The sequence below is a fragment of the Triticum aestivum genome, chromosome 1B, assembly GCF_018294505.1.
Source record: "Triticum aestivum cultivar Chinese Spring chromosome 1B, IWGSC CS RefSeq v2.1, whole genome shotgun sequence".
Lineage (NCBI taxonomy): Eukaryota > Viridiplantae > Streptophyta > Magnoliopsida > Poales > Poaceae > Triticum > Triticum aestivum.
In genome coordinates, this window is record NC_057795.1 from 48,615,805 (window position 1) to 48,641,777 (window position 25,973).

The 25,973-nt window shown below is 40.4% G+C and overlaps 1 long non-coding RNA gene across 1 annotated transcript; it reads left to right on the top strand.

Moving 5' to 3' along the window:
• Positions 1–20,673: 20,673 nt before the first annotated feature.
• On the top strand, positions 20,674–22,686 carry LOC123086123 (uncharacterized). The gene is made up of 4 exons (XR_006440511.1): positions 20,674–20,817; positions 20,900–20,955; positions 21,038–21,089; positions 21,832–22,686. It is a non-coding gene; the product is annotated as an uncharacterized lncRNA (long non-coding RNA).
• The last annotated feature ends 3,287 nt before the right edge of the window (positions 22,687–25,973 follow it).

The following is a 25,973-nucleotide window of genomic DNA, read 5'->3' on the forward strand; positions in this document are numbered from 1 at the left end:
GTGAGTAGGGATTGCCATGCAACGGATGCACTAGAGCTATAAGTGTATGAAAGCTCATCAAAAGAAACTAAGTGTGTGTGCAACCAACTTGCTTGCTCACAAAGACCTAGGGCAATTTGAGGAAGCCCATCATTGGAATATACAAGCGAAGTTATATAATGAAAAATTCCCACTAGCGTATGAAGGTGACAACATAGGAGACTCTCTATCATGAAGATCATGGTGCTAGTTTGAAGCACAAGTGTGGTAAAAGGATAGTAACATTGTCCCTTCTCTCTTTTTCTCTCATTTTTTTTCTTTTTTTTCTTTTTTGGTGGGCTTCTTTGGCCTCTTTTTTTTTATTTGGGCTTCTTTGGCCTCTTTTATTTTTCATAAAGTCCGGAGACTCATCCCGACTTGTGGGGGAATCATTGCTTCCATCATCCTTTCCTTACATGGGACAATGCTCTAATAATGAAGATCATCACACTTTTATTTACTTACAACTCAAGATTACAACTCGATACTTAGAACAAAATATGACTCTATGTGGATGCCTCCAGCGGTGTACCGGGATATGCAATGAATTAAGAGTGACATGTATGAAAGAATTATGAATGGTGGCTTTGCCACAAATATGATGTCAACTACATGATCATGCAAAGCAATATGACAATGGTGGAGCGTGCCATAATAAACGTAACGGTGGAAAGTTGCATGGCAATATATCTCAGAATGTCTATGGAAATGCCATAATAGGTAGGTATGGTGGCTGTTGTGAGGAAGGTATATGGTGGGTGTATGATACCGGCGAAAGTTGCGCGGCACAAGAGAGGCTAGCAATGGTGGAAGGGTGAGAGTACGTATAATTCATGGACTCAACATTAGTCATGAAGAACTCACATAGTCATGAAGAACTCACATATTTATTGCAAAAATCTACAAGTTATCAAAACAAAGTACTACACACATGATCCTAGGGGAAGGGTTGGTAGGAGTTAACCATGGCGTGATCCCGACCTCCACACATAAGGAAGACAATCAATAAATAAATCATGCTCCAACTTCATCACATAACGGTTCACTATACGTGCATGCTATGGGAATCACAAACTTTTAACACAAGTATTCCTCGAATTCACAACTACTCAATTAGCGTGACCCAAATATTACCATCCTCATATCTCAAAACAATCATCAAGTATCAAACTTCTCATAGTATTCAATGCACTTTATATGATAGTTTTTATTATACCTATCTTGGATGCTCATCATTTTAGAACTAAAATTTTAACCAAAGCAATTACCATGCCGTTCTAAAGGACTCTCAAAATAATATAAGTAAAGCATGAGAGATCAATAATTTCTATAAAATAAAACTAGCACAGTGCTCTAAGAAGATATAAGTGAAGTACTAGAGCAAAATTGTCTAGCTCAAAAGATATAAGTGAAGCGCATAGAGTATTCTAATAAATTCTGATTCATGTGTGTCTCTCCCAAAAGGTGTGTACAGCAAGGATGATTGTGGTAAACGAAAAAGCAAAGACTCATATCATACAAGACCCTCCAAGCAAAACACATATCATGTGGTGAATAAAAATATAGCATCAAGTAAAGTTATCGATGGACGTAGACGAAAGAGGGGATGCCTTCCGGGGCATCCCCAAGCTTAGGATTTTGGGTGTCCTTGAATTTTACCTTGGGTTGCCTTGGGCATCCCTAATCTTAGTCTCTTGCCACTCCTTATTCCACAATCCATCAAATCTTTACCGAAAAACTTGAAAACTTCACAACACAAAAGTCAACAGAAAATCTCATGAGCTCCGTTAGTGCAAGAAAACAAATCACCACTTTAAGTTACTGTAATTAACTCATTCTTTATTTATATTGGTGTTAAACCTACTGTATTCCAACTTCTCTATGGTTCATACCCCCAAATACTAGCCATAGATTCATCAAAATAAGCAAACAACACACGAAAAACAGAATCTGCCAAAAACAGAACAGTCTGTAGTAATCTGTAACTTTCGAATACTTCTGGAACCTCAAAACTTCTACCAAAATAGGAAGTCCTAGATAATTTGTCTATTAATCTTCTTCAAAAAGAATCAACTGAAAATAACGTTTCTGTGATTTATGAAAATTATTCTCGTGCGTGCAAAAGTTTCAGCAAGATCAAATTAACTATCACCGTAGGTTATCCTATAGGTTTTACTTGGCACAAACACTAATTAAAACATAAAACCACATCTAAACAGAATCTAGATGAATTATTTATTACTAAACAGGAAAAAAGCAAAGAACAAAAATAAAATTGGGTTGCCTCCCAACAAGCGCTATCATTTAACGCCCCTAGTTGGGCATAAAAGCGAGAATAGATCTAAGTATTGCCATCTTTGGTATTCAATTCATAGGTGGCTCTCATAATAGATTCATAAGGTAATTTGATTTTTCCTACGAAAGTGTTCCATGCCTTTCCTTAATGGAAATTGGAATCTAATATTTCCTTCTTTCATATCAATAATTGCACCAATCGTTCTAAGGAAAGATCTACCAAAAATAATGGGACATGAAGGATTGCAATCTATCTCAAGAACAATAAAATCTACGGGAACATAATTCCTATTTGCAACAATAAGAACATCATTTATCCTTCCCATAGGTTTCTTAATGGTGGAATCCGCAAGGTGCAAGTTTAAAGAGAAATCGTCAAATTCACGGAAACCTAACACATCACACAAAGTTTTTGGAATCGTGGAAACACTAGCACCCAAATCACACAAAGCATAGCATTCATGATCTTTAATTTTAATTTTAATAGTAGGTTCCCACTCATCATAAAGTTTTTTAGGGATAGAAACTTCTAATTCAAGTTTTTCTTCATAAGATTGCATTAAAGCATCAACGATATGTTTAGTAAAAGCTTTATTTTGACTATAAGCATGAGGAGAATTTAACACGGATTGCAACAAGGAAATACAATCTATTAAAGAACAATTATCATAATTAAATTCCTTGAAATCCAAAATAGTGGGCTCATTGCTATGTAAAGTTTTCACTTCTTCAATCCCACTTTTACCAATTTTTGCATCAAGATCTAAAAACTCTGAATCATTGGGACGCCTTTTAAATAAAGTTGACTCATCTCTAGTCCCATCATTATCAAGACTAAAAGAACGCCCGTGCGTTGCAACGGGGCCACATTAACTTTAAGAGTTCAATATTACGACATTGACGACCTTTTTTACCATCAAATCCTCACACACACACTCTCTCCCTCTCTCTTCCTCACTCTCTCTCTCTCTCTAACACACACACATAGCCTATTCTCCCTGCTAATAAAACTTACTCAATTGGTAATAATGTGTGGACTTGTGGTGAGCTTGACTGAACTAATGGATAGTGTGATATATTCCCCAATCATTTAACAATGAAATTTCAGAAATGGGAAGATTATGTAACACCTCAAGTCATTAGCTACAGTGACCTCCCCCTAATGATGCCATGTCATCAGGCTTGCTAAGCCAAACTGTCACTTGATAAAAATCAAAGCCCAATTCAAATTTAAAATAAAGTTAAATAAATTATTTCGTCAAACAGTAAAACTAAAATGTTCACCATATTCTATAAATTCCACTAATCTTTGACATGTTGAGCCCAACATTATTTGACCCAAAAATTAAATCTTGTCAAATTAATAAGAGGTCCAACAGTAGTTAAAATAACCAATTAAATATAAACCTAATTTTATGTATTTCCTTTTGGCCCCAAACTTTTTGTGCCACCTAAAAATATTGTGCTCGAATTGTGTGCATAGTTTCACAATTAACAAAATCCATTTAGTTGATATAAGAATAAATAGAAAACGGTGTTAAAAAGGAGAAACGGATTAGAATACATTAAAAACCAAAAGGACGATGAAAAGGGGATTCCCCCTACCCCCGGGCCTTACCACCGAACCGGCCCAGTGGTCCAGTCCACGCACGGTCATCTTCTCTTGTTCCCCGAGCCCGTCGCTATAGAGCCAGGCTCCCGCCCGACCACCTCGCCGGCATCGAAAGGGAATGGATAAGGGTGACGCCCTGCTTCCCCTGCCCTCATGGCCTCACTCCTCCTCGACGCCCCCTCCCAGATCCACTTCTCCTCCTCGCTCGCTCGATCCCGGTGATCTGGACGAAGTCAGATGCCACGGCCACCATGACCGACCCTGTCCACACGGCCACTGCCCTCCCTGCTGGCTAGGAGCTTGTCGAGGAGCTCTGAATGCCTCCGCTACTTCTCTGCGCCAACGAGATCAAGTCCAGCACCCCTAGATCGACGTCGTTGTCGTCTTCCTCAACCTTCGGCCACCGCAACATTGTCATTTGATCCACGCCGCCCCGAGCTCCCCTATCTTCCCCTAGGGTGCCATTGACACCACCGTGATCTCCTCTTGCCTTTCCCCAGTTTCCCCTCTCGTTTTCTCTCGTTAGGTATTTCGCCGTGGCCGAGAACCGCCGTCCGCCATGGCCATTGCAGGGGTAGCCACTGAGCTTGTCGGATTGACCCCGTGGCACATGTCCGCTCCTATGCGCGCCCATGCCCAAGCCTTCAGCTCTTCTTCCGCGCCTGCGGGGCCACTCCCTCTCTGGCTCTCCGTGCCCACACACGTGCCACATCGCGTCTGTCGCGCCCGCCGTTGCTATCACGCTTGCCACAGCCACCGCACCACTATGCCCCGCACGACGCACACCCTGGCCGCGTGTCACACTCTCGCTGGATGCACTCGCCCCGTCTGCTGTCGCCTATCCCTTCACTCGCCCCGTTGTCGCGCCCCTGCCTCGCGCCGCCTCCTGTCGCGGCCATCTTCTGCGGCCGCCCCCTCAGCCACGCCAGCCGCATCTCTGCCCTCCACTATCGGCCGCTCGCCTCGCCTGCTGCGTGCTTCTTCCTGCTGCTATGTGCTGCTCTACCACGGGTACGCTGTTGCGCCATGCCCTCGATACCGCCGTGGACAAACGTGGCGGGAGGATTGTCAATGGAGTACGAGGAGGAGGTGGCGGAGAAGGTGTGGAGAGGCAAGAGGTCTAGGGTGGCGTCAGCTGGCTGTGGTGGAGGTGATTATGCGAGAAGGAGCCGGAGCGGAAGGAGAGGTCACAATTGGAAAGAATCGCAAAAAAATCATAACCCGGAGATCTCATTCCAAAAAAATGCTAATATCGATGGAGGGGTGATTTCCTTCAATAGGTGGAAAACATAGGAAATATTGGATGTTATCAAGGGAAGTTAAAAATTTAGGAAAGTTAGGATTTTGAACTCATTTCTATGCAAATGGAGTTTTATTGTTTGGTAACATGATATCAGTACATGCCCGTTTGTGACGTGTCTGATTAGGAAAGTTTGCAAATGTTAAGAAACTATTTATTGGGAGAAAAGTTTGTGACGTGTCTATTATTTGTTTCCTAAAACAAATTTCACTAATGAGAGAAATCGATTGATTTAGATAAGTTAGGAAAGTTAGATTCAAATCTATTATTTGTTTCTTAAAAATTTGTTATTTGTTTCCTAAGAAAAATTGAACCAATAAAAGGAATCGGTTGATATGAATAATTTAAGAAAGTTAGATCCGTGATTTGTTATACGTTAGGAAAGTCCTAGTTGTAATAAAGAGTGGAGAGAAAAATAAGGTGGTGGGAGGAGAGACAAAAAAACCAGCAAAAAACCGTGGAGACTATTCACCAACTGCTCCATTAGGAGTAGAGATTTGTTTCTTAAAAATTTGTTATTTGTTTTCTAAGACAATTGAACCAATAAAAGGAGTCGATTGATATGAATAGTTTAAGGAAGTTAGATCTGTGATTTGTTATACGTTAGGAAAGTTCTGGTTGTAATAAAGAGTAGAGAGAAAAATAAATCGATGGACCAGGATGGGAGGGGGTGGTGGGAGGAGAGACGAAAAAACCCAGCAAAAATAAACCGTGGAGACTATTCACCAACTGCTCCATTAGGAGTAGAGATTCATATTGGGAAACAAAGATTTAATAGCAGACACATCAATCACTTTTAGATTTCATCATTATTTCCTTCTAACCCTTCTGGTTTGGCGGCCATCTTATTAACTAAGGTGGCCTGCTTATCCAAAATTTGGGCTATTAAGCTTTCAAGACGAGCAAACTGAGACTTTAAATCATAAAATTCCTTAGACATATCATCAAGCTCTTTATTCATGTATTTCATAAAGATTTTTTTTCTTTAAGCTCGTTTCTAAATTATTATGCTCAAATTGTAAAGTCATAAAGCTTCTAACGTTGTTTTGGATTTCTTCCAACCTTCTAAGATGAGGATCAACGTTTTTAGGCAAGGCCATCAGGGCAAACAGGCATACAAGAAGCAAGCGAAAAAGAGGCGAACGGGAAAGAGAGGACGAATAAAACAGCAAGGGTGAAGTGGGGGAGAGGAAAACGAGAGGCAAATGGCAAATAATGTAACGCGAGGGATAAGAGTTTGTGATGTGTACTTGGTATGTCTTGACTTGTGCGCAGACTCCCCGGCAACGGCACCAAAAATCCTTCTTGCTACCTCTTGAGCATGCATTGGTTTTCCCTTGAAGAGGAAAGGGTGATGCAGCAAAGTAGCGTAAGTATTTCCCCCAGTTTTTGAGAACCAAGGTATCAATCCAGTAGGAGGCTACACTCAAATCCCTCGTACCTACAAAAACAAATAAGAACCTTGCAACCAACGCGATAAAGGGGTTGTCAATCCCTTCACGGCCACTTGCAAAAGTGAGATTTGATAGAGATAATAAGATAAATATTTTTGGTATTTTTATGATATAGATTGGAAAGTAAAGATTGCAAAATAAAATAGATCGGAAACTTATATGATGGAAAATAGACCCGGGGGGCATAGGTTTCACTAGTGGCTTATCTCAAGATAGTATAAGTATTATGGTGGGTGAACAAATTACTGTCGAGCAATTGATAGAAAAGCGCATAGTTATGAGAATATCTAGGCATGATCATGTATATAGGCATCACATCCGCGACAAGTAGATCGAAACGATTCTGCGTCTACTACTATTACTCCACACATCGACCGCTATCCAGCATGCATCTAAAGTATTAAGTTCATAAGAACATAGTAACGCATTAGGCAAGATGACATGACATAGAGGGATAAATTCAAGCAATATGATATAAACCCCATCTTTTTACCCTCGATGGCAACAATACAATGCATGTCTTGCTGCCCCTGCTGTCACTGCGAAAGGACACCGCAAGATTGAACCCAAAGCTAAGCACTTCTCCCATTGCAAGAAAGATCAATCTAGTAGGCCAAACCAAACTGATAATTCGAAGAGACTTGCAAAGATAACAAATCATACATAAAAGAATTCAGAGGAGATTCAAATATTGTTCATAGATAATCTTAATCATAAACCCACAATTCATCGGATCTCGACAAACACACCGCAAAAAGAATTACATCGAATAGATCTCCAAGAAGATCGAGGAGAACTTTGTATTGAGATCCAACGAGAGAGAAGAAGCCATCTAGCTAATAACTATGGACCTGAAGGTCTAAGGTAAACTACACACTTCATCGGAGAGGCTATGGTGTTGATGTAGAAGCCCTCCGTGACTGATTCCCCCTCCGGCGGAGCGCCGGAAAAGGCCCCAAGATGGGATCTCACGGGTACAGAAGGTTGCGGCGGTGGAAATAGGGTTTCGTGGTGCTCCTGGATGTTTTCAGGGTATATGAGTATATGTAGGTGAAATAAGTTGGTCAGGGGAGCCACGAGGGGCCCACGAGGGTGGGGGCGCACCTACCCCCCAGGGCGTGCCCTCCTGCCTTGTGGCCTCCTCGTTTCTTTCTTGACGTCCACTCCAAGTCTTCTGGATTGTGTTTGTTCCAAAAATAACTCTCCTGAAGGTTTCATTCCGTTTGGACTCTGTTTGATATTCCTTTTCTGCGAAACACTGAAATAGGAAAAAAACAACAATTTGGACTGGGCCTCCGGTTAATAGGTTAGTCCTAAAAATAGTATAAAAGTGTATAATAAAGCCCATTAAACATCCAAAACAGATAATATAATAGAATGGAACAATCAAAAATTATAGATACCTTGGAGACGTATCAGAATACAAGCTCCATGTCTCTGGTGTGATAATTTGGGTGCTACCTATTTATCTGCTAATCCAGTTTTTCATGCCAGGACAAAACACATTGAAATTGATTTTCACTTTGTGAGAGAACGAGTGGCTCATAAACAACTTGATATTCATTTTGTGCATTCCAAAGATCAGATTGTTGATGGATTCACAAAGGCCTTACCTACCAGAAGTTTTGAAGACTTCAAGCATAAACTTAACTTAATGAAATTGTGATTAAGGAGTGTTAAACATCATTTACGTGGTCCTTAGCGTGACAGCCCAGAGAAGATTACTTGTGCGCATTGTAATAGGTAGTTAGAGGGATATTTCATCTTGTAACCATAACCCTTATCTCTACCTTTCTTTCTCCTCAAGTTGTAATCTCTCCAACTGTATGCGCTATTAGGGAGGTGCGCCCCTATCCTATAAACACGTACGGCGTCCCCTCATGAGGAGGTAAGACGATTTGGCCTAACGCACACTTGCAACTCGTTAGTTGCTCATGTAATGGAAGAGACTCGCCCGGAGCTCATCTGTTGTACTCCCTCCAATCCATAATAAGTGTCACAGTTGGAGCTAAAGTTTACAGTTTTCCTAATTAAGCGTCAGGAGTGTTGTACCTTTTTTCTCAGTTCAGTTTACTTCTGGTTATAAATTAAAAAGATCGTATGCTTATGGTGTCAACTGTTTAGCTCTGTACTCTCTCATTGCGGTTTGTTGGATCACGTACATGTTTTTTTGTGTGACGAAGAACACAGGCATCTCATTTCTGTAATGTGCGTCATGATTATTTTCTTCCATCCTGTTTGGGATGATCATTCGATCCCAAATGACAGTATGGCAATCAGGTGCAATTGTTGATTTGGCCATTAATTCATAAAGTTGTTTCCTGATTACAAAATTGATGTCACTCTTCCTGATTATGTTCAAAATTCTTCCTGGTTAAGTTCAAGGCTAATTGGTTTTTTATTGTTATTTATGAGTCCAGAAAATATTTTTCCTCATAGTATTTGAGCCAACATAAGGGTGTGCTTGTTTGGCGATTTCCTAATTCTGCATCGAAATGTTGGGCATAGGCACGGGGGGTCGAAGGAACCGACCGAGACGGGCCGGCCAATTTAGAAGCGAGGGTTGCATTCCAGGGATCCCGGTTTTGGAAACCTTCTGGAAGGTTCCATCCGGTTCTTTCTGGGTCCACAAAATGATTTATTTTTTCTTTTTCTTTTTTTCTTTTTTCCTGTTTTTTTCTTTTCTCTCCTTTTTATGTTTATTTTTTGTTTCTTCTTTTTTTCTTTCCTTTTTCAAGTTTATTTCCTATTTTAAATAAATGTTCAGAAATGTAAAAACTGTTGGCATTCGATTATTTTTTCTAAATGTTTCCTAGTTTGAAATTTTGTTTGAAAATTCTAAAAGAGTTTAGACTTTCAAATATTTGTTCGCTTATTTTATAAAAAATCCAAATTTTAAAAAATAAATCGAAACTTAGAAATGTTCAAAATTCAGAAAATGTTCAGTAATTTCAAATAATGTCCCCACATTGAAAATTTAAAAAATGTTCATCTTTTGAAAATTTGTTCACAAATTCAAATAACGGTTGGCAATTTTAAAAAATATTCCCACTTCCAAATTTTGTTCACAAATGAAAAAACTTTTCGTGTTTTGAAATTTTATTCCCAAATTCAAATAATATTTTGGGAATTTCAAAATATGTAGGCATTTTTTATTTTTGTTCACATATTCAAAAAATGTTTAGGAATTTCCAAAAATGTTCCAGCTTTCAAAATTATTCACAAATTCAAAAACTGTCATGTTTCCAAATTTTGTTTGCAAATTTCAAAAATGTTTGAACAATTTGGAAATCATTCATTCTTTGAAAAAAATGTTCATAACTTCGACAAAATATCTTCCTATTTTTCAAAAAATGTTTTTGTTTTTTCCAAAAATTGTTCATAATTTCAAAAAAAATGATATTGTTTTCAATTTTGCGCCTTCTTTAGAAAAATGCTTGAGAATCCCCAAAAAAGATAATATTTTCCTGAAATGTTCGAGGTTTTAGACGCAGGTTCCTAGGAATTAAGGTCGCTAGTGACAGGAGGTCCTCTGTTCGATCCCTCACTTGTACTTTAGTTTTCGAGGGTTTTAAGAATGCTTAAGTTTTTCCCGCTGTAGTTTAGTTATTTTAGTTTGCGCTACAATTATGGCACGAAGACTAATTTGTCGGAGTGGCTATCTCAGCTCGCAAGTTGGTACGAAGTTAGGGGATCGAATCCCAGTAATAGGGCGCTGCTTTGTTTCATGTTTTTCCACACCGCGAACACAAAATGTGTCGGCCCAGGTGAGCTACGCCCTGTGCGACGCGTCGACTTTCTGACGTAGAGAGCATCACACATGACCTCCCGTTTGTTTGGGTTCCTTTTTAGTAGCTTCTCTGGCTTCTAAGAGGCATTTTTTGGGCTGGCTCCACGCAGCTGCAGCTCAGATTTTGGGGAGCCCCTATATGGTGCCTTATGCGTCGTGGAACCAGCTGGCGCTCAATGAATCGCTTAGTTGTGCCGGCCCACGAACGCGAGCGCAGCGCACGGAAAAACCGCAAAAAGTAGTTGCTCCGACCAGGATGGAATTAATCTCGTGCCCTGCATTCTCGGACGAGCTTGGCTAGCCACTAAAGTTGTTCAATTGTAGTGATTGATAATAGCGCATATAGTATAACAACAATTGTGGCCGCACTATTTATTGTATTGTACCACTTCGATTTCTGAATTTATCGGAAAAAATCATGAATTTGGAAAGGTCCGTCAATTTTGAAAATAGTTCACCATATTTGCGGACAAAGTTCACAAACTTGAACAAAATTCATCAAATTACAAAACAAGTTCATCTATATGGAAAAAAGTTGGTTTACAAAAATAGTTCACAAAAACTGGAAATAGCTCATTTATTTTGCAAAAACAAAAATCAATCAATTTTGAAACAAAGCCCATCAATCCTGAAAATTTTCACCAATTTGGAAAAAGTTTCATTCATTTGAAAAAATACACAAATTTCATAAAAGTTCATTGATTTTAAAAAAAGTTCATCAATTTTGGAAAAACAGTTCATAAAATTTGAAAATAGTTCATACAAATAGAAAAAAGTTCATTGAACTAGAAAAAGTTCATCGATTTTTAAAAAGTTCATTAATGTCAGAAAAAAAGTTCATTGAATTCTAAAAAAGTTCATCAAATTTGAAAAAATTCATCGATTTGGAAAAATAGTTCATTCAAATGAGCGAAAGAAAAAAACGGAAAGTAAAACCGATCAAAAGCATTCCGAATATAAAAGAAAAAAGAAAAAGACATGAGAAGAAAAGAGTGAAGAAGATGTATTTAAGCAAATGAGGTGAGGCCGGTGGGGTGGTTAGTGCAGGGTGCAAGAAAAAAAACACCCGATAATTGGCGCTCCTGGAGGATCGAACTCGCGCCATGACTACAGAGTACAAGCAAGGCTAACAACCCAAACTACTATCTGAGAGTGACCAAATCCAGGACGAACTCTTTAAGAACATTGTAGCCACACATTTTATGCTGTACTGCCTTAATTTTTGAATTGTTTGAAAACATTTTGGAAAAAATGTGGTTTTTAAATGTAAACAAAAAATTGAAAGTTCACATATTTGAAAAAAAAAATCGAAATTTCAAAAAAAATCACGGAATTTTAAAAAAGTTCTTCCAAATTTAAAGAAATCATTGAATTAGAAAAACGGATCATTGATTTTTTAAAAAGTTCATGAATTTTGAAAATAAGCTCATCAAATTTGAAAAAAGTTTCATTCACTTGATAAATAGCTCACAAATATTAAAACAATTCATTGATTTTGGAAAAAAAATCCATCAAATTTGAAAAATAGTTCATCAATTTTGGAAAAAAAAATTCATCGTTTCTGACAATAAGCTCATCGATTTTGAAAAAAGTACGTCATTTTGGAAAAAGAGTTCATCAATTTCGAAAAAAGTTCATCGATTTTGAAAAGAGTTCGTCGATTTTTAAAAAAAATCATTCAAATGAGAAAATGAAAAGGGAAAGATAATAAAAAGTTGAACACAACCATTCCAAATAATAAAGAAAAAGGACAAAAGAAAAAAGAAAAAGAAAGAAGAAAATAGGAATAAGAATAAAAGAGTGAAGAAGATGTATCTGAGCACATTAGGTGAGGAAGGTGGGGTGGTTAGTGCACCCGGCGAACGACCGGGAGCTCACTTGTTTGAGTGCCAGCGGATGGGCGTATATTTTTTGTTTTACAAACTGAAAAAGGAGGGGAAGATGGGCCAAGTCTAACTAGACGTGCCTTCAGGCGCCCGTTTGTGAAAACAATAGGAACATACACCTGAAGCACCAAATAGAATCCACCGAACGGGCGCCTGAAGCATCAAATAGGATCCGTCCAGATTTTGGGCTTCTTCCAGCAGGAGTTGCCTCCAAATCGCCAAAAGACAAGTTCTCATTAAATTTGAAAAGAGTTTCATTTATTTGAAAAAATAGCTCAAAAAATTGAAAAAAGTTCATTGATTTTGGAAAATAGTTCAGTGAATTTGGAAAAAGCTCATCGAATCTGAAAAGAGTTCATCGAATATGAAAAAAATCATCAATTTTGAAAAAAAGTTCATTGTTTCTGAAAAAAAGTTCATCGATTTTGTAAAAAGTTCGCCATTTCTGAAAAAATGTTCATTTATCTTGAAAAAAGTTCATCGATTTTGAAAATAGGTCATCAATTTTGAAAATAGGCCATCGATTTTTTTTCATAATTTCATTCAAATGAGAAAATACTAAAGAAATTGAACAAAACCATTCTGGATAATAAAGAAAAAGGGAAAACAGAATAAGAAGAAAAGAGTGGAGAAGATGTATGTGACCACATTAAGTGAGGCGGGTGGGGTGGTTAGTGCACCTAGCGAACGACCGGGAGCTCGCTTGTTCGAGTACCAGCGGACGAGCGTATATTTTTTGTTTTACAAACAGATAAAAAAGTGGAAGATGGGCCGAGCCCAACTAGGCGTGCCTTCACGCGCCCATTTGTGAAAACAATAGGAAAACATGCTTGAAGCGCCAAATAGGATCTGCCAAATGGGCGCCTGAAGCGCCAAATAGGATCCGCCCAGATTTTGGGCTTCTTCCTGCAAGAGCTGGCTCTAGATCACCAAAAGACAAGTTTACCTGCCAAACGGGTGCCTGAAGCGCCAACTAGGATCTGCCCAGATTTTGGGCTTCTTCCAACAGAATCTGGCTCCAAATCGCCAAAATACAAGTTCTCATCAACTTCGAAAAAAGTTACATTCATTTGAAAAATAGCTCACAAATTTGAAAAAAGTTCATCGAGTTTGGAAAAAATTCACCGAATTTGAATAAAAGTTCATCCAATCTGAAAAAGTTCATTGAATCCGAAAAAAAGTTCATTCAGAAAGAGTTCATCGATTTTCAAACAAAGTTCATTCAAATGAGAAAATGAAAGAGAAAATAATTTCAAAATCCAAATCAACCATTTTGAATAATGAAGAAAAAGGAAAAGGTAAATAAAAGAGAAAAGAAAAGGAAAATTAGAAATAAGAAGAAAGGAGTGAAGAAGATGTATGTGAGCACATTAGGTGAGGCGGGTGGGGTGGTTAGTGCACCTGGCGAAAATTCGGGAGCTCGCTTGTTTGAGTACCAACGGACGGGCATATATTTTTTGTTTTACAAAAAGGAAAAAAGGGAAGATGGGTTGAGCCCAACTAGACGCGCCTTCACGCGTCTGTTTGTGAAAACAATAGGAACGGGCGCGTGCAATGCCAAACAGGATCCGTCGAACGGGCGCCTGAAGTGCCAAATAGGATCCGCCCAGATTTTGGGCTTCTTCCAGCAAGAGCTGGCTCCAAATCAGCAAAAGACAAGTTTACCCCCCTTCCCCACTAAAGTTCATTATACATACGAATTGCCACTGCCCGGTACGTTTCTTTTCTCATCCTCCTCACTTGTCCCTGCTGAACACACAGTCCCCACCCACCCGCTTGGGTTCCTCGATCTCTTCGCCGCCGTCACCTGCCCCAACCCCGGCCATCGGCCTCTCGGCGGACACCGGTCGACGAATCAAATAAGACGTCGTCGGTATCCCTGTTCGCGTAGTGCAGGAACTCGGCCTCCATCCGCAGGGACGTCTGCCGCCATCCTCTTGCCATCCCAGATCGCCTCCATCCGCCCAAGACCGGCATCGGCCAGTCGTACCATCACCGGACAGACGCATCTCGCCACCATCATGTGCCTCTCTCCTTACGCAGTCACTCTGTTCCTTCCCCCTCCTTGTGATGTGTGTGTGTGTGTGTGTGTCCATTTGTGTGATGTGCACCGTGCGTGTGTGTGTGACATGGGTGTGTGTGATGCATGTTATGCTCTCAACTTTTGTTGGGAAACGCAGTAATTTCATAAAAAATCCTACGATAACGCAAGATCTATCTAGGTGATGCAAAGCAACAAGCGGGGAGAGTGTGTCCATGTACCCTCGTAGACCGAAAGCGGAAGCGTTATATCAACACGGTTGATGTAGTCGTACGTCTTCACAATCCGACCAATCTCAGCACCGAACGTACAGCACCTCCGTGTTCAGCACACGTTCAGCTTGATGACGTCCCTTGTACTCTTGATCCAGTTGAGGCCGAGGGAGAGTTCCATCAGCACGACGGTGTGGCGACGGTGATGATGAACTTACCAGTGCAGGGCTTCGCCTAAGCACCACGGCGATATGACCGAGGTGGAATATAATGGGGGAGGGACCGCACATGGCTAACCAATCAACTTGTGTGTCTATGGGGTGCCCCCCTCCCCCGTATATAAAGGAGGGGAGGAGGAGAGGGTCGGCCTACAAGGGGCGCGCCCAAGGGGGGGATTCCTACTCCCAGTAGGAGTAGGTTTCCCCCTTTCCTAGTTGGAGTAGGAGAAGAAGGAAGAGGGAGAGGGAGAGAAGGAAGGGGGGCCGGCCCCCCACCCTAATTCGAATTGGGCTTGGGGAGGCGCACCCTCCACCTGGCCGCCTCCCCCTCTCTTCCACTAAGGCCCAATAAGGCCCATAGACTCCTCGGGGGTTTCAATAACATCCCGATACTCCGGTAAATGCCCGAACTTATCTGAAACCATTCCGGTGTCCAAACATAACCTTCCAATATATTAATCTTCATGTCTCGACCATTTCAAGACTCCTCCACATGTCCGTGATCACATCTGGGACTCCGAACTACCTTCGGTACATCAAAACACACAAACTCATAATATCGATCATCATCGAACGTTAAGTGTGCGGACCCTACGTGTTCGAGAACTATGTAGACATGACCGAGACTCATCTCTGGTCAATAACCAATAGCGGAACCTGGATGCTCATATTGGTTCCTACATATTCTATGAAGATCTTTATCGGTCAAAACCGCATAACAACATACGTTGTTCCCTTTGTCATCGGTATGTTACTTGCCCGAGATTCGATCGTCGGTATCATCATACCTAGTTCAATATCATTACTGGCAAGTCTCTTTACTCGTTCCGTAATGCATCATCCCGCAACTAACTCATTAGTCACATTGCTTGCAAGGCTTATAGTGATGTGCATTACCGAGAGGACCCTGAGATACCTCTCCGAAACACAGAGTGACAAATCCTAATCTCGATCTACGCCAACCCAACAAACACCTTCGGAGACACCTATAGAGCATTTTTATAATCACCTAGTTACATTGTGAAGTTTGATAGCACACTAAGTGTTCCTCCGGTATTCGGGAGTTGCATAATCTCATAGTTATAGGAACATGTATAAGTCATGAAGAAAGCAATAGAAATAAACTAAACGATCATAGTGCTAGGCTAACGAATGGGTCATGTCAATCACATCATTCTCTAATGATGTGATCCTGTTCATCAAATGACAACTCATGTCTATGGCTAGGAAACTTAACCATCTTTGATCAATGAGCTAGTCAAGTAGAGGCATACTAGTGACACTCTGTTTGTCTATGTATTCACACATGTACTAAGTTTCGAGTTAATTCAATTCTAGCATGAATAATAAAAATATTTATCATGGTATAAGGAAATATAAATAACAAATTTATTATTGCCTCTGGGGCATATTTCCTTCAGTCTCCCACTTGCACTCGAGTCAATAATCTAGATCACATAGTAATGATTCTAACACCCATGGAGTCTTGGTGCTAATCATGTTTTGCTCGTGAGAGAGTCTTAGTCAACAGGTCTGCAACATTCAGATCCATATGTATCTTGCAAATCTCTATGTCCTCCTCCGACACTTGATGACGAATGGAATTGAAGCGTCTCTTGATGTGCTTGATTCTCTTGTGAAATCTGGATTCCTTCGCCAAGGCAATTGCTCCAGTATTTTCACAAAAGATTTCCATTGGACCCGATGCACTAGGTATGACACCTAGATCGGATATGAACTCCTTCATCCAGATTCCTTCATTTGCTGCTTCCGAAGCATCTGTGTATTCCGCTTCACACGTAGATCCCGCCACGACGCTCTGCTTAGAACTGCACCAACTGACAGCTCCGCCATTCAATATAAACACGTATCTGATTTGTGACTTAGAGTCATCCGGATCAGTGTTTAAGCTTGCATCGAAGTAACTATTTACGACGAGCTCTTTGTCACCTCATAAACTAGAAACATATCCTTAGTCCTTTTCAAGTATTTCAGGATGTTCCTGACCCTGTCCGGTGATCCACTCCTGGATTACTTTTGTACCTCCCTACTATACTTATAGCATGGCACACATCAGGTCTGGTACATAGCATTGCATACATAATAGAACCTATGGCTGAAGCATAGGGAATGGCTTTCATTTTCTCTCTATCTTCTGCAGTGGTCGGGCATTGAGTCTCACTCAACTTCACACCTTGTAACACAGGCAAGAACCCTTTCTTTGACTGGTCCATTTTGAACTTCTTCAATATCTTATCAAGGTATATGCTTTGTGAAAGTCCAATTAAGCGTCTTAATCTATCTCTATAGATTTTGATGTCCAATATATAAGCAGCTTTACCGAGGTCTTTCATTGAAAAACTCTTATTCAAGTGTCCTTTTATGCTATCCATGATGACGGGAAAATAGCGGGCATGAGAACACGCGTCCACGTCACTGATACAGAATGAAACTTAAATGCATAGAATAAAAATAGAATCAAACATTGTAGGTACTTTATTTCTAGAATTCTTACATTTACATAAAAGATCTGTTAATTACATCTCCTTAGAGAAAACCCCTGATTAAGAATTCCAACATATCTATTACATAGAATCACAACACATGAGTACTACAAAATGTAGAATTAAAAGAAAACTACAAAATGTAGAAATAAAAATCCTCCTCGCTGTCTTCGACGTCGGCGTACTCGGAGAGCCTTGAACTTCGTCTATGATAACATATGCATTGCACAACATTCATGATTTGACAATGTTCATTCATGTAGCACGTTTATGCCTAGCTCATTAACCATCGCAAATATGTAGTAGTTGACTTATTTAATGGTTAACTAGTCGGGCTAACGGTATATATGCAATATAGGGCATAACTATTTTTATGAGTTGGGTTTACTTTATAGCAACATATATAGCATTCCTCGAGCCATTATATGCGAGGACTATATGAAACTTGTTGATGACATACTCGATCGCACTATATTATGTTTAGTGCGAGTAACATAGGCTACCCTAGTTACTTTTCTATGCATGGTACAATTTTAATCCGTATGAGAGATTATATTATGACATATGCGTTATGCTTAAATACTAGCTTTGCTAGTCTCAAACATGTCATATATGGGCATGCGACTAAGTCGATCTAGTCAAATATTTATATGGGTTTGAATGAGAATATTTCTTTTATAAAGTTTCGCTTCAGTTGTATTAGTACTAACATCATGTAGCAACTTTGTGCCCATATGTAGCATAACCAAATGAAGTGTCGGGACTTCTTCTTGCTTGTATTATCACCACGTAGCATAGATTGTATGCTTGTGGTGTAACCAAACAGAATTATATATCAGTATATGTTTCGCATGGACATGATGAAGTATTGGACAATTCTCAAAGTCTATATGTATGACCCTAAACTATGAAGAGCAAAAGTCATGTATATTGAGTTGTCATGGCTTTGTTTCACATGGGTTTTCACTAGTACAAAAACCAAGCGTATAATGCTACTTCTTGAGAAATATATAGCCGCATGCTCCAAGTTTACACCCTATACTGATGCGTTTAGGGGTCTAGCCAGACTATAAATTATATGGAAGAAACATGTGTGAATTTCCAACAAAATAGGACTTTATGAAACCAAATCAGTATGAGCTTTATTTATATTTCTATCCTTGATGTGTATCAACATGGGATGCAAGATCACCATAAGACAAAATCAAGATGGACATATTTTTATTCTGGAATTGTATCAACATGGGATGCAAGATCGCCATGAGACCAAAACAAGATGAGCATAATATTTGGTCTTGACTTGCATCAACATGGACATGCAAGATCACCATGAGACCAAATCAAGATGGACATATTTTTATTCTTGAATTGTATCAACATGGGATGCAAGATCGCCATGAGACCAAAACAAGATGAATTTTAGTTTCATCATGTGCACTTAGTTTGCATCATTATAGGATTGAGGAGTGATATATGACCACTAGGCATGTCATGCATCATCTTGATTTGTATCAGTATGGGATCAAGATCGCCACGAGACCGAATCAAACAAAAATTACTTGGGTAGCACCGAACATATATGAGGTGTCCGGTGAAAGGGAAGGATCATCAATGGGTATATTTTAACCTCGAATTGTATCAACATGGGATGCAAGATCGCCATGAGACCAAAACAAGACGGAACATATTTTTGTTATTGAATTGTATCAACATGAGATGCACGATCCCATGAGACCAAAACAAGATGAACATCATTTAACCATGGTTTGTATCAACAAGGGATGCTAGATCCCATGAGACCAAACTAGATGTGCTATGTGAAGTGACGTAGAACACCCATACTATTTGAGGCATATGATTCAACAGGGATACATCAAGAATGGAGCATGAGGGTTGCCTTGAATTCTCACCTTGCCTTGGATGTGGTCACGTATGTGTGATGTGGTGATGTAGATGAGCAGCCGTCCGTGTAGAGCAGCTCGTGGGCGATGCAGATGGTGAGCAACCGGCGATGAATGGCGCGGACGACGATCGGTCGGCGATGTGTGTGGCCAACGACGAGTGGCGCGACGGCGACGGCGACGACGACGAGGAGCAGCCGGCGACGAGATGAACGGCCGGCAGCGACGACGGCGAGACGAACGGCCGGCGACGACGACGGCGAGCGGCGTTGCAGCGTATGTATGTGCGTGAGTGATCGATGGATGGGTCCTCAGCAGCCTTGGCAACGTTGTGTGCTGGCCTTTATATAGGCGGCCAGCGCCTGAGACCAACGCATGCACGTACTGGAGATCGTGTGCAGGAACGTGGGAGTGTGGGCGTGGTGGCTGATTGTACGCCAAGTCTCCTCGGTGGATTTCTTAATATCTATTTGATCAAAGTAGCTAAATTGGGCTATTAGTTCTCTTTGAATGGGTTAGCAGTCCGGGAGACACCCGTATGTGTTTTGGGCCATGGGCTGGGTAATTAGTCCATTACTTCTTAATCTCGCCGCATAATTAATCTAGACATAACACATGCATGCACGTTGGTAGTACTTGCACCATGCATAGCTAGGCCAAATTAATTATAGTGACATGGGAAATCATTTTTCCATTGATATTTATTCGACGGCTTGATATTTTCTTTATATATCGTCGCGCGTTATATTATTTTACAAGAACATTATTGTGCCAATATTTTATTGCGGTGACAAATAATGCTCTTAGATATGATATAATATTTTGGCAGTATCAGGGTCGTCTATGGAACTTTGAATTTGTGTCAACATTGGAATTTCACGTTGATGATGGTGTATGTGTATGAAAGTCATATGTCCACTAATTTATGCGACGATATTGCTCCTTCCCTTTTATTTCCGGGTCTGTTATTTTATATTGAGCGGCGCAGCATAAATTCATCATGCTATTTTTATCCGCGTATTCGGCAACTCAGCAATTTTTTATTTTATGTAAATGATTTTATTTTAATAATATATAAGCACCGTGTTTCACTTTGGCCGAAATCGGTGTCAACAGATGCCCCTCGAGGTCAGAATGCGAATATATATATATATTTTTATTTGGATTCAGAGCTCGAAAATATATGTATCTTTTTTTTTACGTGCCTGCAAGATTTGGCTTAATCCTGGTAGTGTACGCGTACTTTTAAAGTGGTCGGCTTCATGTTCGGCCAGGTGCGTTGTACATGCATTATTTTAAAAGTCTGTTATGACAATTGGATAAGGACTTAATCCTGGAGGGCTGTTGGCTCAGGTTGGAAATTAGTTGAGATTCTCAAGGATAAGGTCTTGCGATTTAACAACAAGTTATCCACAGGTAGCTGCCAATATCCCATCCACGTACTGCCGAGCATCTCTCTTGTCGTTCATTTAATAACAAACCAAGCGTATTTTCTTCTATTTTCACATCCTCTGGGCTTTGGTTTGCTTGTAACTATACGGCGCTTTGCCGATCTTGATCAGACTCTGCTCTCCGGCAAACTTCGGGTACGTATCGCGATTAAGGCAGTGATGGCATCTATCCTTGCGTCTCCGTCATCTAGCTGAACTCCGATTTGCTTTTTTCTAGGCGCGGAAGCTAGCAACTCCCAGGAAGGTGCAGATTGCTTTCTGCCTTAGATGTTGGTGAGTACGTGATTGCTTCCCTTAGGAGTAGATTATTCATGCATCTTAACCTGACTTCCCTTCTCTCCCTTTTGTTTTTTAGGTGAGGTGATTACAATCTAGTAGAATAGATCGCCCGTTTGCTTTCCGGCCAGGTAACACTCCGAGCCTGTCCTTTTCCTGTTCAATTTTATTTGAAGTAGGATATGTACAATAGACATGCACGCACATCATCATGGCAATTTCATTTGGATACGTTTATATGGCACTTTACTTGAACTTACATGTGTGATCAAGCAATATATTGGTCTCGCGGTTGGCGTGCCGGCAAGTTTGTATGAACTTGGTCCGTCGTACAACCTCGAGACCAGAAAGCATAGCATATATGTCAAAAATATGATTTCCTTCCTGTTGGCGTTCCGGCAAGTCCCTATATGGGCTTGGTCCGTCGTACGACCGTGGAGATGACTACAAGCGCGATGTATATATTATGTCAAAAATATGTTTTTTTTACGGTTGGCGTCCCGGCAAGTCCCTGTATGGGCTTGGTCCGTCGTACGACCTTCGAGAACAACAAGCCCAGCATGTGTGTCGAAAATATGATTTCTCTCCGGCTGGCGTTCCGGCAAGTCCTTATGGGGGCTTGGTCCGTCGTACAACCGTGGAGATGATTACAAATGCCAGGTGTATATATTATGCCAGCAATATGTTTTTTTCTCACGGTGGGCGTTTCGGCAAGTCCCTATGTGGGCTTGGTCCGTCGTATGACCGTGGAGACGATTATAAGCGTCACATATATATTATTTCAAAAACATGTTCTCTTTTTTTTGCAACATATACATCATATGCTTGGGTCTGATGTCTTTTATTTACTCGAGTGTTCCCTTTTTTTTACAGGGAAAGTATTTAAATTGTTGGCTGAAGATAGTTGCTAATAAAGCTAGGTAACACACCATGACGTTCCCTTCTTTTTTTAACTAGGCGTTTCTTTTACACATACACATGCCATCGTATTCATTTTATGCCTTTTTTGCATATAGATGGCGCATGGTGAAGGGTCTGTTCCTTCCAATGAACTATCAATTTGTCAGTTAGCTGAGCGGCATCTATATGAGCCTAATACTAGTGAAGAGGTCAACCTAGTGATCAAACAGCAGGTGCTCGCACATGCGGATTTGACGCGCCATCCTCGTGGTTGGAATGTGGGGTCTACTCTTAGTGACTATTCTTTTCATCCACTAGCACCTTATCCTAAACCTGATCATGAAGCCTACACCCTAGGGACCAGGATGGTAGCAAAAGATCTAGGTTGGGATGGTCACACAGTCGAGTATGTTCCGCAACCCAAAGGCTATGTTGAGTGGGGCATCTCTATATTTAATAACTACTCGTTTTGTTTGAAAGGAGAAGCGGAGAACACCGATTACATATATGGGGCCATTTATTGCTCCCTCGGTGAATATGAAGTTTCAGATTCGCTACTAAGGTCATTACTAGAAAGATGGGATCCACAAACAAATACTTTTCTTTTTTCATCCGGTGAACGCACTGTGACTCTGCTTGACATGCTTCTAATGTCGGGTATTCCTTCAGTTGGAGATCCGTACGAAGAATATGTTCCCTCGATAGATGATCTAGAACCTTCAAAGCTTATGTTCTCAAATTTCTTATCTGGCCTTTTAGAAGAATTCTACTGGCTTAGCCGCGAAAACGGGAGTGTGACTTTTCAAGTTTGGTGTGACCATTTCCATAACAAACGCGAACACACTTCATCTTTCACCTCCCTTCGGGAACAGCACATGTACATTGCGGCTTTTATAGCCCACTGGCTTTGCTCTTACGTGGTTGTTGGTGGGGGGCCTTATATTCGTCCCGGTGTCCTTCTTATGGCCTCTTGGATTGTTTCGGGTCGCAAGATCTCTTTGGCTCCCTCAGCACTTTGTTCATTGTATTATTCTCTTCGAAGGATTAGTATGCACCCCGTCGCTCCCTCTTATGAGAAAAGGATTTGGCCAGTGCATTATATCGCAGGGTGGATGGGTCTTTATCTAAGAAAACAATTTAAGGACAAAGTGAAAGGGAAACATCTTCCAGATGTTAAGCAATTGCCGATGCAACCAACCATGGTTAAAACTATGTTACGGGTTCCCATAACTTTCAGTCCTGCTAGGGCACGCATTTTCTTTGATGACAGAGCCAATATTTTTTGGAATCCTTATACTCCAAAGAACTTAGTCGGGGTGGATCAGTTGCAAAGGTCCTTCACCATTTCTTCACATCGGGGTATGCTTCCATGGAGGCGTGCTACTGATGTTGATGATCTTTGCATAGCGGAGCCATATCATCCTGATCGAGTTGCACGACAACTTACTTTGAGAAAACAAGTGCCCTATGCTCTGTTGGTCAGCGTGTACACAAAGGAGGATACTGGTGTTGCATATGCCTATTGGTTGCATTTGTTACGCTCGGACCAAGGAGAGTTCCGGTACCTTCTTAATGATGCGCATGAGGCATTTTCTTCTGTGGCCTGGAACAACTGGTGGGTGGGATTTATGAAACCATTTAACAACATATTCAATACTCTTTGTCCGGGCATTTCGAATGGTCCGAATTATAATCCACGAAAACATAATTTTCTGAGACACGGGGAGGAATACATAATTCCTCGCAACCTTTCAGAAAATGATTTTGATGTTATAAAGGAAGTCTCCGCCAGGAGTAAGGAAGAGCATATTGCAACCATCAAATTGAATGAAAGGAGAATTATGGACCACTGGCGCCCCATTCTATCCATCTTCCTCTCAAATGATGAACCTTTAACCAACTCTAAAAAGATGAGATATATACATCTATATATATTTGGTATTGCCATATTTTGTTTGCTCCTTTCTTTGTCTCATTTTCTTCTATATCTCCTTTCAATAGAAGAAGCGAAATGTTAAGGATGCTGCTACATGCTCCTATTCTGTCCAAAAGACTTTGACTGATGGGGAAGATAAAGCTTACATGACTGAAAATAGCTCTTTGGAGGAAGCAAGGCCCGCCATCAGAAGCAAGATTGATGCCATGGATGTTGAGAGTGTTTTTGGTCCAATAGAATTGGACGTGCCTCTACACATGTGTGACCTTAGTGGTGCAGTACTCGATGGAGTATTCAGTGGAGACATAGATCATGGTTTGGGAGACCTACATAATTTGACCGTTGATGATTATAGCATATCAAGCTCGACTTCTGATTCTCCCATTATTTCGCCACGTCCAGACTCAAACCTACCTCCAACGGCTCATGATTTAAACACTTTGTCTACTTATACACATGGTAGCTTTATATAGCTCTTATTCATTTGTTTGCTATACTGTAAATTTTTTTGCAAGATTATTTATTTATTGCAGAGGATGCTCCAGTTGTGGACGAGGAAACATCCACTCAGTTGGCAATGGCGTCCACAGATGTTTCTTCTACCACTGAGCTTTTTGTAGAGACCATTGACAGGATGCTGACGAGGGCCATCCAAGGCTTAGACGATTCCACTATGACAGAACCTCAACGCCGCGACATTCTTCAAACAGTTTATTTGATGCTGCCAAGTGGGGTCGTTGTTCCCCGAATTGCCACTGTTCGCACAGACTTGCAAAAGCTTATTTCTTTGTCAAATGAAATGCAAGGAGCTCGCAAGGGAAGTGATAATCATTCTGAGAAACAAGCTGACGTTGTTAATGCAGCGGAGTCAGAAAGTGGATTGCTTGAAGACACTTTGAAAGCTACGTCCAAGAAAATTTAGCCTTGAAGAAGCAGTGTGAAGAGGAGAAGGTCGTGGAAGACCTTGGTGTGCAACTTAAGGCAGCTACCTCCATGTTGCGGGTGACTGAAGAAGCTATTATGCAGCTGGAGTTGGAACAATCAGCGAAGAAATCCGAAGCCAAGAAGCTGCATGAAATTTTGCTTGAGGTCAATGCAAAAAGTGTACAGGAATTGAAGGTTCTTGAGGAGAAAGTATCCTCGCTAGGCAGCGAAATTGCAAGCATCATCGGCAACTTGAAGAATTGGCGTTCTGCGCCAAACTGAAACCCCTTTTTTGCTTTGCTTTATTATTTTCCATCTTTTTTTTGCTTATCTCGGCCATGTCATTTGTATTATTCACACATGATTGCTTACAATGCAACACTTTTATTTAGCTAAGCCCTCTTCATATGGATTTTCTATACTAGCGCATGAGCTAGCTTAAACGACCCTATACATTTCATGTTGCAATCTTCATTTATTTACAGTTTTGTTGTTTATGGCTCGTAGCCTTATTATTTCTTGATTCATTTTTTTAGTTTAAGCTCGTGATGGTATGGAACATTTTCTGAAATGTCACAGTTTAAACTCGTAAGATATTGGAGCGAAATTTATTTATTTTTATTTTAAGTGCCACAGTATAGACTCGTAAGTTTATTGGAGTGATTTTGTTTACGCCACAGTTTATACTCGTGAGTTTATTGGAGTGACATTTTGTGTGCCCCAGTTTATACTCATGAGCGTATGGAGTATGATTGATGATTTCTTTTCTTTGCATCACAGTTTATACTCGTAAGTCGTTGGAGTAATTAATTGTTTTGTGCCCTAGTTTAGACTCCTCAGGGTATGGAGTATTTTTTTTTATGTGTGCCCCAGCTTAGACTCGTGAAGGTATGGAGTACACTTGATTTTTTTCGCATCACAGTTTATAATCGTAAGTTGTTGGAGTATTTTGGATTATATTTTTTTGGCATCACGGTTTATACTCGTAAGTTGTTGGAGTATTTTGGATTATAGTTTTCTTTTGCATCACAGTTTATACTCGTAAGTCATTGTAGTTTATTTGTTTTTATGCCACAGTTTATACTCGTGAGTTATTGGAGTATATTTTTTCCTATCTTCCCCAGTTTAGACTCGTGAGGGTATGGAGTGTTTTTCATGATTTTTTTTGCCTCGCAGTTTATACTTGTAAGTCGTTGGAGTAATTAAATTTTTGTGCCCCAGTTAGACTCATGAGGGTATGGAGTGTATATAATTT